The sequence below is a fragment of the Sciurus vulgaris genome (genome assembly GCF_902686455.1).
Source record: "Sciurus vulgaris genome assembly, chromosome: 7".
NCBI lineage: Eukaryota > Metazoa > Chordata > Mammalia > Rodentia > Sciuridae > Sciurus > Sciurus vulgaris.
The window spans coordinates 103,915,384-103,927,431 of NC_136467.1; the positions used below are offsets into that span (position 1 = coordinate 103,915,384).

Below are 12,048 nucleotides of genomic sequence, written 5' to 3' on the forward strand. Positions count from 1 at the left end.
CTATAAAATCTACCCAATAAGCTCCACTGAATAAAACGACAGCTGTAAATATTTGACAAAGTGCCTGGTACATAGAAAACACTCCATATCTGTTAGGTGATTATTAACATCAACCACCAGTGGCATATGTGCAAAATCTTTTACCATTTCATACACATATAATTCTTCTTCTCTCTAATATGTAGAATAATTTTATTGCCACCTTCTTTTACAGGATGCCACATTTTAATATTGTATTATTTTGTTTCACCTGCTTCCATCATCTGAAAAATAGATAATATAATTCAATTGTAGTTAAAAAGAAAAAAACAGTTTTAAGCTGGGTATGTTTCCACTTCATTTGAGGGTTATATTCTGCAACCTCCCTAACTAGTAGGGAGTTATGATTAGAAGTGAGATATGATTAGAAGTAAATCTCCTTAAAAGTGATGTGGCATGCCATTTTTTAAAAAATTAGAGTTTTACAGTTATACAAAGAGTATATCATTGTTTATCCCGACAAATTTATTCACATGTGTGGAATTCTATTTCAGTTTATGATCCCTGTTCTTATTACCTTTTCCCTCCTCCCCTCCTTCTCCTCCCCCATTCTCCTTCCTCTACTCCACTGGACTTCCTTTCACTCATTTAATTATATCTGATTGGTTCTTTTTAATCATGCATAAAGGTAAAATTTCCCATGGTATATTTATATATGCACATAACATGATTTTCTTTATCTCATCCTCTGGATCCTGCTCACTGGAATGTGGATGTGACAGAAGGATCTTTAATAGTCATATCAGGTCCTGGTGATAAGGGATTCACACTAGAAATGACAAAATTATAAATGAATTGACAGGAATTGACCCCAAACAATATCAGGACTGACAACCTCTGAACTTATTTAATGTGAGAGAGTGCTAAATCCACATCTTATGATTTTCTCTCTAACCTTAACAACTATTTAATTTCTAACTCTCCCTTAACACGTAGGCTGCTTTATGGCCAGGGCAGTTTCCTCACAGTCTCACTATTTGCTTTGTCTGCTTTCTCTTCCTGTCTTCCTTTCTCACCCTTCACTTCTGCCCACCACAAAAGGCTCAGATCTGCATAGAGCTATCTCTGATTTTTAACTAACTCAATCCTCTTCTCATCTGATAAACTATGTCCTTTATATCCTGCCCCAACTCTTCAAAGATCCACATAGGATGTCCCCATGATGTATCTGAGTTGTGACCCATGTGTTTTTTTTAATCTAGAAAAAAACAAGATCAAGTAATCCCAGGGTGAGTTTGCTTTGTGCCTCTGCCTTTTGCAAATCTTCCTACATCTCTATCTACCCGCTGCTTCCCAGAATATATCTTATGGTAATTTAACCACTTTAAGAATCACTCCCATCTGTTCTCTGCTACAAAGATAGCTACTTGAAGAGATGGTTATCTTTGCTGGTTGGTTGAGGAGGGTGGCGGTGATGGGCCTGACACACTATCTACAGAAAAGTCATCTAAATGTAATTTCCATTTGTAATCCTCCACTTGAGTATTTGGAAATGTTTGTGTTTAGATGTTGTTTTCTTCATCTCCCTGAGCTAGAGGCCTTGTCAGAAAGTCAAACTTCAAAAGTGACAAATGGCTCTGATCGTGTAAGGGTGGTTTAGTTGCTAGGGAAACTGCTTTAAAAGGAGAAACAGATCCTATTTGTGAATTTATAACTGAGAGAAGAAACAGATGTTAAGTTTCTGAGTGAGTCTAATTTACTTTGAGACACATTTGGGGTGTATGGGTGGCAGGAATGGGGGATACTCTTTTAGGGCATAGACATAGAAAATTATCTGATTAATAGAAAACCTTCGTACTATAACCCGAAATTATTCCTTCTTCTGAGCTTTGTAAATATTAAGGAAAAAAAAAAAAAAAAAAACCAGAGATGAAGTAAACATATTTCCCAGGGCACTAGTGGGATCCAGGAAAACAACAGGACTCTCTGCCAGGCCCACACAGGTAAAGGCCTCTGAGAAACACCAAAGATAAGATCTCTGGAAAATACAGAGGTCCTTTGTGATTCCTCCACAGATATTGTTGAGAGAGCTGTCTAGATTGAAAAAAATAATTATAAATAGATCATAGCCCACATATCCAGAAATGGACAAAGAGAAGGCCTGAGTATCCTCTCAAGACACCCCCATACCTGCTCTTTACCTAAACACTGGAAGCTTCCTACACTGATTTTATAGCAAGTTTTGAATCCTTTCTTGAGAGTGAATTTCCTGGGGTGAGAAAAAGCCATACGTTTTAGACCTCTGGGCAATATACGATGTGTTTTCTACAGTAGGATTAAAGAATTCAAAGCTGGTAATCAAAGAAATAATTTATTAATTGCTATTTCATTATTATTATTATTATTGGTGTCATCATCAATACCATCATAATGCATTATTATTTGTTATTATCATTACCAACATTATCATTATAACTTTCCATCTTAATCATCATGACTACTATATAATAAAAATAGCTGCTTGTCTTTTGATATTTACCATGTTCCAGAAATTGTAAGTGTTTTATCAGATTTTGGGGAAGGGTCAAATAGTAAGTATTCTGCAAACCATACTGTGTCCCTCACAACCATTAAGCCTGTCTTTGAAAGGTAAAGGCAGCATAGAAAATGTGCAAACAGACCAGCAAGCCTGCGTTCCAATATAGTCCTCAGCACAGACACAGTGGTACTAAGCCAGGCTCACCTCCCAACTTCAATCAGAGTAGTTTGGAAGTCTTTTCAGGACTAAATAAATAAATCATTTTGTAAGCACTAAATGCCAAATGACTTGAATTTGAAGTTCCATCTGTTTTTAAAAGAGTACTTGTTTCAGCTGCTAATGTGCTCTTTTGACCTTAGATAAGTCACTTCAAGTTGCCAGGCCCCCAGATCCCCATCTAGAAAACACAGCTGCTGGCCGAGATGGGTGAATTTCGACCAGGAGTCATGACTACTAGTGTTTTCTTTTTCACAAAATTGAATTAGAAAAGAGAAGAGCAGACTGGAACAGAATCAAACTTAATAAAAATATCTGACTAACCATTTCAGAGACTATTTCAGGTTTACATGGGAACACATACATACACACTCTATTTGTGGTTCACACATTTGAAAGTCACTGGACCAGATGATCTGAGAGTTCTATGTAGCTCTTAAGATTCAGTAACTCTATAGCTCATCCTCACTGCAATAATATCACTCAAATTACACACAGAAGTGATGGAAAGTCAATAGAACTTCAAATCTTACAAATCTCAGCATCGAAAGTCTTGTAATTGTTGTGAAACTGTATAAAAGATAATTATGATTATTCTATGAATTCAATTATATGGCTGTTTATATCATTACTACAGTACTATAATACTATTATAATAGTATATTAATAGCAATGACACTTTTGATATAGTATATGTAATAACACCTATATCCAAATATATTTTGATTTGGAAAATACTATCAAACAGTAGGTTCTGCAAAACCTACCTGACTCTTGTGGTACTACTTGCCTACCTATAGATAAAACAATAAGATCAAATAGAATATTCAGTCTGTTAAATATGGAACCATTTTGAAATGATTCAGAATTCTACCCAGATATATAAAATGGTCAAAACTTTCCAGTTCTTATTCCCATTTGAAGGATACAGTATTTGCTATTGCTAGGCCAGTAATTATGATGTGCATTGAAATTGCAATCCCACCAGTATGTAGAAAAATCCAGCCAAAAGAACTGAGTCCTTTGGGTTCCATTTCAATCTGGAAGCCCTAGAGGAAACCCTGCCTCATTTGCAGAAATGATGGTGCCAGTGTGTGTGTGATAAATTGGATGAAAAGGACAGGAAAGACATTTCAAGAATGCACTTTCTGAAACTGAAACCCATTTTATTTTTAATCTTTCCTCTGGAGTATTTAATTCCAGATCCCAGTCAAGGCATGTTGTAAAAAGTATCCAGGTTGACAAATTATCAGTGCTTCACTTAGCTGCAATTTCCCTTCTGAAAACTATCTTCATGGATTAGTATTCAGAAACACGATCTCAGTTTGGTACCAATCATGATGAATACAGAAAGAACTCTGAAAACTGAAGAATTAAAAATAGAAATCATAAAATTAGTTAAACAAAAAAGTGAGACAGCAAATAGGAATTTTTTAATGTGCTGAATGTTTACAAGTTCTCAAACAACAGGTGCAAATATGATTAAAAGAGATCTAAGACTGGGAGCCTGGGACTTAGGAGCATCACAAGAGTTGATCCTTAGAGCAGCGAATGAGCTCACCACGCTGTTCCCAGACACTAAGGTTCAGGTCACTGTAGGTGGGGGATGATTAGATTTCACTAGCAGGGATATTATCATTTATCTGGAAATCATTGATTTTTCTTCCATGAGTTCTCGAAATTCCTCTTTTCTCCTTTCTTACATGCAAGGTTAATCCAAATACTCTCCAGGTCAGTCTCCTTGAAAAAAAATTTTCCCACTCACCACTTCATCCCATATTCAATTGCTAAGTAATTTCTCTCAGACTATGTTGAAGAAGAATGCCTATATCATGTGCACTGATATCAACAAGAAAAGAAAGTAGTATGCAATTCAAATTTCACTGAGCAGATTTTAAGGATCCTCAGCTATGATTTCTTCCTTAAAAGTAATGTACATTTTATACTACTTAGTTTTTCATATTTAATAATTGCCTCTAAAAAATAAAAACTTTAAAATCAGCTTTGTAATTTTATGGATAGAATGTGTTCTCAGGAAAAAAATTAATGTATAACAATATATCTATAGGAAATAAAGGTACTATTACAGTGACTCAACTTTTACTCATGAACTGGGGGTTTCCTCTACAGAAGTGGTTTTCAATCTCAGGTTGATTTTGTCTCCCAGGGTACATTGGCAATGTATGGGGACATTTTAGGTTGTCAAAAAAAGGGGGAGAGTTATCTAGTAGGTAGAGGACAGGGATGTTTCTAAACATTCTATACTAAACAGAATAGTCCCCAATTACAAAAATCTATCTGGCTCCAAATGTACTGAGGTTGAAAAACCCCACTCTCATATTTCCTCTGCAAAAGTGTGGGAAAAAAATGATTTGAATAATGCTGTGGTTCGTTTTGCACAGCTGGCTTAATCATTAGCAAAGTGACTTGCTCTCCTGCATTAACCCCTAATAAGTGAGATTCAAATTCATGTTTGGCAAAATTACAGATCACTCCATGAGTACATGATTTGGAACTTTAAGCTTGCTTGAGAACTTTAAAGTCAGGCATGTCCAAATCCACTGTCAAGAAGGGGTGGTGTGTGACCATCTCTCTCTGCACACACACATCCTGTACTTAACATAGAGAGAGGCCATGAACAGAAACAGTACTCTTCACGTTATGAAGGCCAGTTCTCATACCAACCAGTTGCTGTGATAGAGGGCCAAAATAATAGTCTTGGAGTTAAAGAAATTAATATCCTAATAACCAAAAGAAGTTGTCCTGATAAGAAAGCAAAAATAAAATATATTAAAGTAGAAAACACAGAAAAAAGCTGACAAATATGCCAACCAGTTATGGAGGTAAGTATGTCTTCCTGAGGCATTGAGTAATTTTTAAGCCTAGGTGACTACCAGAGAATCAGTATCTTTAAATTAATTATTGTGCAGAACTTTATATCTGAGGCATTTTTATAAAATAGTTGATGTACTTTATACAGCTTTCTGAGTATTTTTTTGTTTTAAGAGTCATGGTGTGAGATTATCACCAATGGAAAAGTTGAAGGGGAAATTTAAAGATGGCAAGGATCAGATTTCCTCTGACGGTAGAGAGGAAAAGTATGAGAAATACTGTTTGTTTCTTCATATGCAGAAGCACTTTTAATATGCAACAGCAGAAGAAAGAAATAATGAGAAAATAAATTAAAACTGATAGGTCATGCAACTCCTTTTAATTTCTCTAAGAATGATGCTTCCTATTGAGGGACAAGGTTGTTCAAAAAGGGGACGTTACTGTCAGCAAAGATTAATGAGAAAATGGGTTGTAGTGGTGGGCATCATGAAGACCCTACTGCTGTGAGCAAGACAAAAGCCCTGGAGCAAATTCAATTTCATTCAAAGAATATATTGATGGCCTAGTTTCCTTATAGTACCACAGTTTTGAATGTGTTCAAGTTTGGCAGCAATTCAAACTAGATATTTTAAAAACATACTGGAGTATGTTCAGTACAGATTTTAGTTTAAAAAAATAAACTCAATATTTGGGCCTAATTCAAGCTTTAGCAAATTCTTTATTTGGTGTTATGGAACATAGTGTTTTGTTCTATTTTGTTTTATTTTGCTTTTGAAATGGATTCCAATTCTTATTCCTGAAAGACTCAGTGTCAAGATAAGCTTTCTGAAATAAAGACAGCAACAGAGTTAGAGCTAGTTCTTTGAGCTCTCCATCAGAAAGAGGACTGTCCTAAAACCAGGCCCTTCAGCTAGCCTGGCATTACTGTAAACATAAATATGCAGTCAACACATTCTGTACACCATTAAAGGAAAAAGTGTGGCTTTGAATCCTGGAAGTAAAATTATCTATCCTGTGGCCTTAGAATACAAAACTAATCGGGTAATACAAAATACCAGATGACCCAAAATTCAAACTTAGCTAAGGCAATTCCCAGTGGTGCTTATATCCTGAAAATAAGTATTTTAGCCTTACTAAAATGTTATTATTTTCATGGTACCTTTATTTTTAATCATTAACTTGACATCTCTCTATATATAAGTAGAGAATCTCTGTAAATTCTTGTCTTTTAAATCCTGAGTCAATTTTTAATGCAACTGAAACCCAAACAGAAAAAGTTTTCTTTGAAAAGATGTTTATGCCATACTTTAGATATAGGAACTCAAATTTTCTTCTTTAAAATCCACCATAATTTTAAGTCTAAATTTGTTATTCTGCAACCCTCCACACACACCCACCAGCAGTGTCCTGGTTTCACTAGAAATAGTGAAGGTTCTTTGCTATTAGCTTAAAAAAATATTTAGTTGGTGGAAAGGGACTCTAAATTTTAAAAATTGCTTAGTATGCATGAGCCCTGGGCTTGATCCCCAGCACAGCAAAAATATTTTTAACTTATTGAGGTATCGTTCATAATAGAAGAATGAACATACTCATTAAAAAAGATGAGGAACATCACTTCCAATAGGTCAATATCCTCTACCATGTTGAGGATACGGGAAGCACTTTATGTGTTTATTAAATGCTTACTAAAAGATGAAACCTTAGAGCCCATGAGGAATGTTTAAGTTGAGGTAGGAGTCAAAGGTCATACTGGGATCACAGACTCCAAAGTTTCTGGAGTACATACTCCTCAATAAAATAATTTGAGCATATATTTCCTCTATATTAATATTTGTTTCTTTATTATCATGCACATGTACTTCTGCATGAACGTATAATGTAAAACATACACCTAAGGAGAAATAAAAATGGTGGAAATAAAAATAATCAGATTAATATAAATATTTCCTGACCTGAATGGATTACCTGGCACAACTACTGAAATGTGCTCACCTATTGTGAGACCAATACAATACTTGCAACTTGAGCTATTCAAGGGCAGTGGCTGATATTTATGCTTACATATTGTTTTTCAAACTGAATAGGAACTGGCAAACAATGTCCAAAGATGAAAAACCAGAATGCCCTAACCTTTGAGAGATAGTTGCACTTTAGCATTCTTTGATGACCCTGTCATTAAAATAATGGGCTAGAAGAAGAAGAGTGGGACCTCTTTCAATTCTAGCATCAAGACTGTCTCAGTTGCCACATAACCTTAATATCTCTGTCCTTTTTCTGCTGCTATACCAGACTACCATTAACATTAAAGCTTTCTTGGTTCATGGTTCTGGAGACCGGGAAGTCCAAGATGGAGGGATTGCATTTAGCAAGGGCCCACTTGTATCATAGCATGACAATAGGGCAAGGGACCAAGTTCAAGACAGAAATAATAAAAGACAAACTCTTCCTTTAATCAGAAGTCCATTCCTACAGTCACTAATCCACTCCCACAAAAATGCACCAGTCCATTCATAAGGGCAAGACCTCATGACCTGATCACTTCTTTTTTTTTTTTTTTTTAAAGTTTACTTCTTCCTTCCCAATCTTTTATTTATTTATTCTTATGTGGTGCTGAGTATCAAACCCAGTGCCTCACCTATACAAGGCAAGCACTCTATCACCCAGGCCCCTAATCACTTCTTAAAGGTTCCACCTCACAACACTTTTACCACAACAATTAATTTGAATACGAGTTTTGGAGGGGAGAAGCCAGGAAACACAAAGAAGGGTAAGACAAATCAATAATTTTGTGAGACCAATATGTGTGCCTTGCCTGTCCCTTGGATTCCACTTACATTAGAGTCTCACCTCTTCCTTCTATGAACCTCCATCATATGACTTTTGACAAATTCAGGATGTCTGGTGCTGCAAAGATCTAGCAGAAATTTCTTTCTTTCCCTTGGATTTTCTTCAGAAAAGACAAATTATTCTACCTCAATTCTAAAATCACCTTGCTTAAACTAAATATGTGAAACATGAAAACTGCATTGGAAAAAGAATGTATACATTTTCTCTTTGGAACAAAAAGCTAAAGTGAAAATGGCAACCATGGCCCTTTATGGAGACTCCTGAAGAGAGCTGCTTACCCAGTAAGTTGAGTTGCATAAGAAGGAGATTCAGTCCTCCTAAGCATGCTCCCTTTGGACACATTCCCCAGTTAGAGCCTCAAGTTCTGCAGAAAGTCCACTTGGAGGCTGGCAGACAGGTTTTCTGGTGAAGGGCAAGGATCTCACCCACTAGAGGCATGCAAAAGAGTATTTTTTTTTTCACATAATTATCTGAAAATATCTTCTTTTTTAAAATTTTTCTTAATTTAAAAATGGCAGCATCACCAAGTCCAAATCTGTTTTATTTAGACAAAGTAATGTTCTCACAACAAATGTACCCAGAGTGGACAGAGCTTGGGTTCTCTTCCTTCCTTGCTTCATGCACTTCTGAGGGCAGTTGTCCCTTGGGAAGAATGGAACACTAAGGAATAGCCATCAGGAGCTTTCAAGGACATCCTAAGTTATCTGAAATTTCTTGGCCCCTTTGATTAGATTCATTCCTCTTTGCCTTTATCTTCTCTTTGTGATTTCCTTATAATCTTTTTTAAATCAAATAACTTTCTCTTTTAAAAAATACTTTTACTCTATAAACCACCCACCTGGATTTAGTCACTGACTCAATAAAATAGACTCATTCTTATTAACAGATAAGCAAGCTAAATCCCAAAGCTATTTTCTATAAATTTGAAACTTCACCCTCTCAGCAGCTCAGGTACCTAGGGCAGATCTCATAACATATCCTCACCTTCCTCCCTCAGAGCTGCAGATGAGCCACAGCTGAGGGATGTATTTTTGGCTTTGACATATTAGTATGGACCTTCCAAAGACAGTGTTCATTCACTCATTGTTTGTTCAGCAAATATAGGCTGAGCAGTAGCTAGGTGCTAGGCATTATTCTAGATCTTGGTGATTCAACACTGAACTAAACCCACAACACCCCTGTCTCATGAAGCCTCTATTCTAAAAGAGAAGACAGGCAATAAGTAAAATAAATAAGTGGTATATTAGAAGTGATGGTGCTGAAAAAAAAAAAGTGTGAAAGATATGAACGGGGAGTGCCAGAAGGTAGAAGTGAAGTGCAATAAATTTAAATAGCTTGGTCAGAGAAGGACCCCCGGAAGGTGACTTTTAAGAAGAGGCTTTAGAGTTGGGTACAGTGGCACATGCCTATAATCCCAGAGGCTCGGAAGTCTGAGACAGGAAGATCACGAGTTCAAAGCCAGCCTCAGCAAAAGCAAGGAACTAAGCAAATCAGTGAGACTCTATCTCTAAATAAAATACAAAAAGAGCTGGGGATGTGGCTCAGTGATCAAGAGCCCCTGAGTTCAATATCCAATACAAAAAAAAAAAAAAAAAGAGGCTTTAGGGGAGTGAGGAAATAAATCATGCAGATAATCTAGATAAGAATACTCCACCTAGAGGGAATAACCATAACCACGACCCAAAGGTGAGAGACTATCTGGAAAATTTGAGAAACAGAGGCTGGTATGGTTAATCCTGGGGCAAAGCCACAGGAGGGGAAACTACTGGGCTTTCTCTCTCTCCAGAAGCAAGGAGCACCTCGAGCACCCAAGTCTTGATTCCTATAAGCTGTACTCCCTAAAATGAGCCAGGGTTCCATGTAGATTCCAAGAATTCAAGTACACTTAACACTAAAAGTTACATGTAAGTGGGTGGGGTACGGAGGAAAAGTTCATGAGCTCCATTCTGGACATGTCAGGTGGGAGAGGTCTTTAAGATATCCAAGTGAAGATGTTCTGTATGAAGTTGGACTTAGTAGTCTAGAGCCCAAATATAAGATCTGAAGATAAAAATGTGGAAGTTATCAAGAGATGGGGAGCATTTGAAAGCCTTGGATTAAATTCTAATCCCTAACCAAAGAGAATACAGATAGAATACATATGAGCCAACCAGCAAATAGAATCTGTGAGGAAATGAAGGCTGAAGAACAGCAGAGTGCTCAGAGAAAATAGGCCATAGATTTTCCTAGGGCTTAGGACGCATAATTTCAACTGTGAAAGTTCAAGTTGCATGGCACATTTCAGAAGGAATGCAGTTTCTGGAATAAAACCTTACATTTTTTTTTTTTTTTTTTTCCTTTAGAATTCAGAAGTGAGAACTGAAGTTGTAGACTTGGAGTCAGCAACATAAAAAAGCTGAACCTCCATAAGCTGATGAAACTGCTCCAGGGGAAAAAATGAAGGCCTTGAGAGGAAGCTAGAACTCTGGAAGCATGAATAAGGAAACAAATAAGAAAACAAGCATGAATAGATGCTTGTATGAGGACAACCGCGGGTAGGCAGTTTCTCTTGCAATGACCTTTTCAAAGGAATGGAGCTGCACTTGGCAAGTTAAAGGCTTCTCACAGAACACTGCAGCTGTACTTACAAAGCGGTTAAGACTCCCTGGGCTGGGCTTTGACCCTTTAATCTCATTGATTCTTTTTGTTTACATACACTTTGGCTGTAAAGGAGAAAACTGCTCTCTCCAAATAGCCCCCATAGAATTTTGACATGACCAGCAAAGATGATGTTGATAATCACAAAATCATAAATAGGAAGTTCATAGATAATATGTATCCAGTGCTTAATGAGTGCAAAATATTAAATAGTCTTCAAGGAAATTCTATGAAAGATACAATATCAACCCTATTTAAGGAGTGGAAATTTTAATGCTAAAAAATGGTTAAGTAACCTCAAGCAGAGAACAGATCCAGTGCTCAAAACTAGACAGGAGGTCTCTCTGACTCCATAGCACTTGATCTTAACCATCACCATGCAATACTTCTCAGAGATAGCGCCTCTCAGAAGTGCCCCTGAGCTGGTACTAGGAGTAAGACAGAGGTATGCAACTGTCATTTGCCTGGCCATGTGCCTCAGTTATCCATTTGAGGAACTTGTATTTGGAGACCATGATTTGCTAAATATAAAAAAATGTGTCTCGTGGATGCAATTCTTAGTGATAAACTACCTGCAAAATTAATGCAGTGAATGTGAAATCAGATCTCTCCATGCTATTGGGTCTCCTAAGAGGTGTTTGCTACAAAATCTGAACACATTTATAGAGTGACTCTTTGAAATTTCCTCTCAAAGAAACTTCAAGTCTTTGCATTCATGACTTTTAGACAGAAAATTTTACAGAAATTCACAATGGCTAAATCTTGAGAGCTTTTATTCACTATTCAACTGTTCCCTTGACTCTGAGATTTTAAAAGTTCCTTAAAATAACCAGAGTATATCAGGAACAGATAAAGCTGTGCTACCCTGGGGAAACAAGCTAAAAAAATATTGAAAATATATTAATCTCCCCTATGTGAGGAATTCAAAAAGGAAAGAAAGATTTGAATTTGCAAAGAAGAGAGTACTTTTCTCCTCTTATTAATCTAAATAGGAAAAA

General features: G+C 36.5%; 1 protein-coding gene across 21 annotated transcripts in view; it reads right to left on the reverse strand.

The window, feature by feature from the left end:
• MLIP (muscular LMNA interacting protein) overlaps positions 1 to 12,048 on the reverse strand; it is a 233,480-nt gene that overhangs the window by 141,228 nt on the left and 80,204 nt on the right. The window lies entirely within an intron of this gene.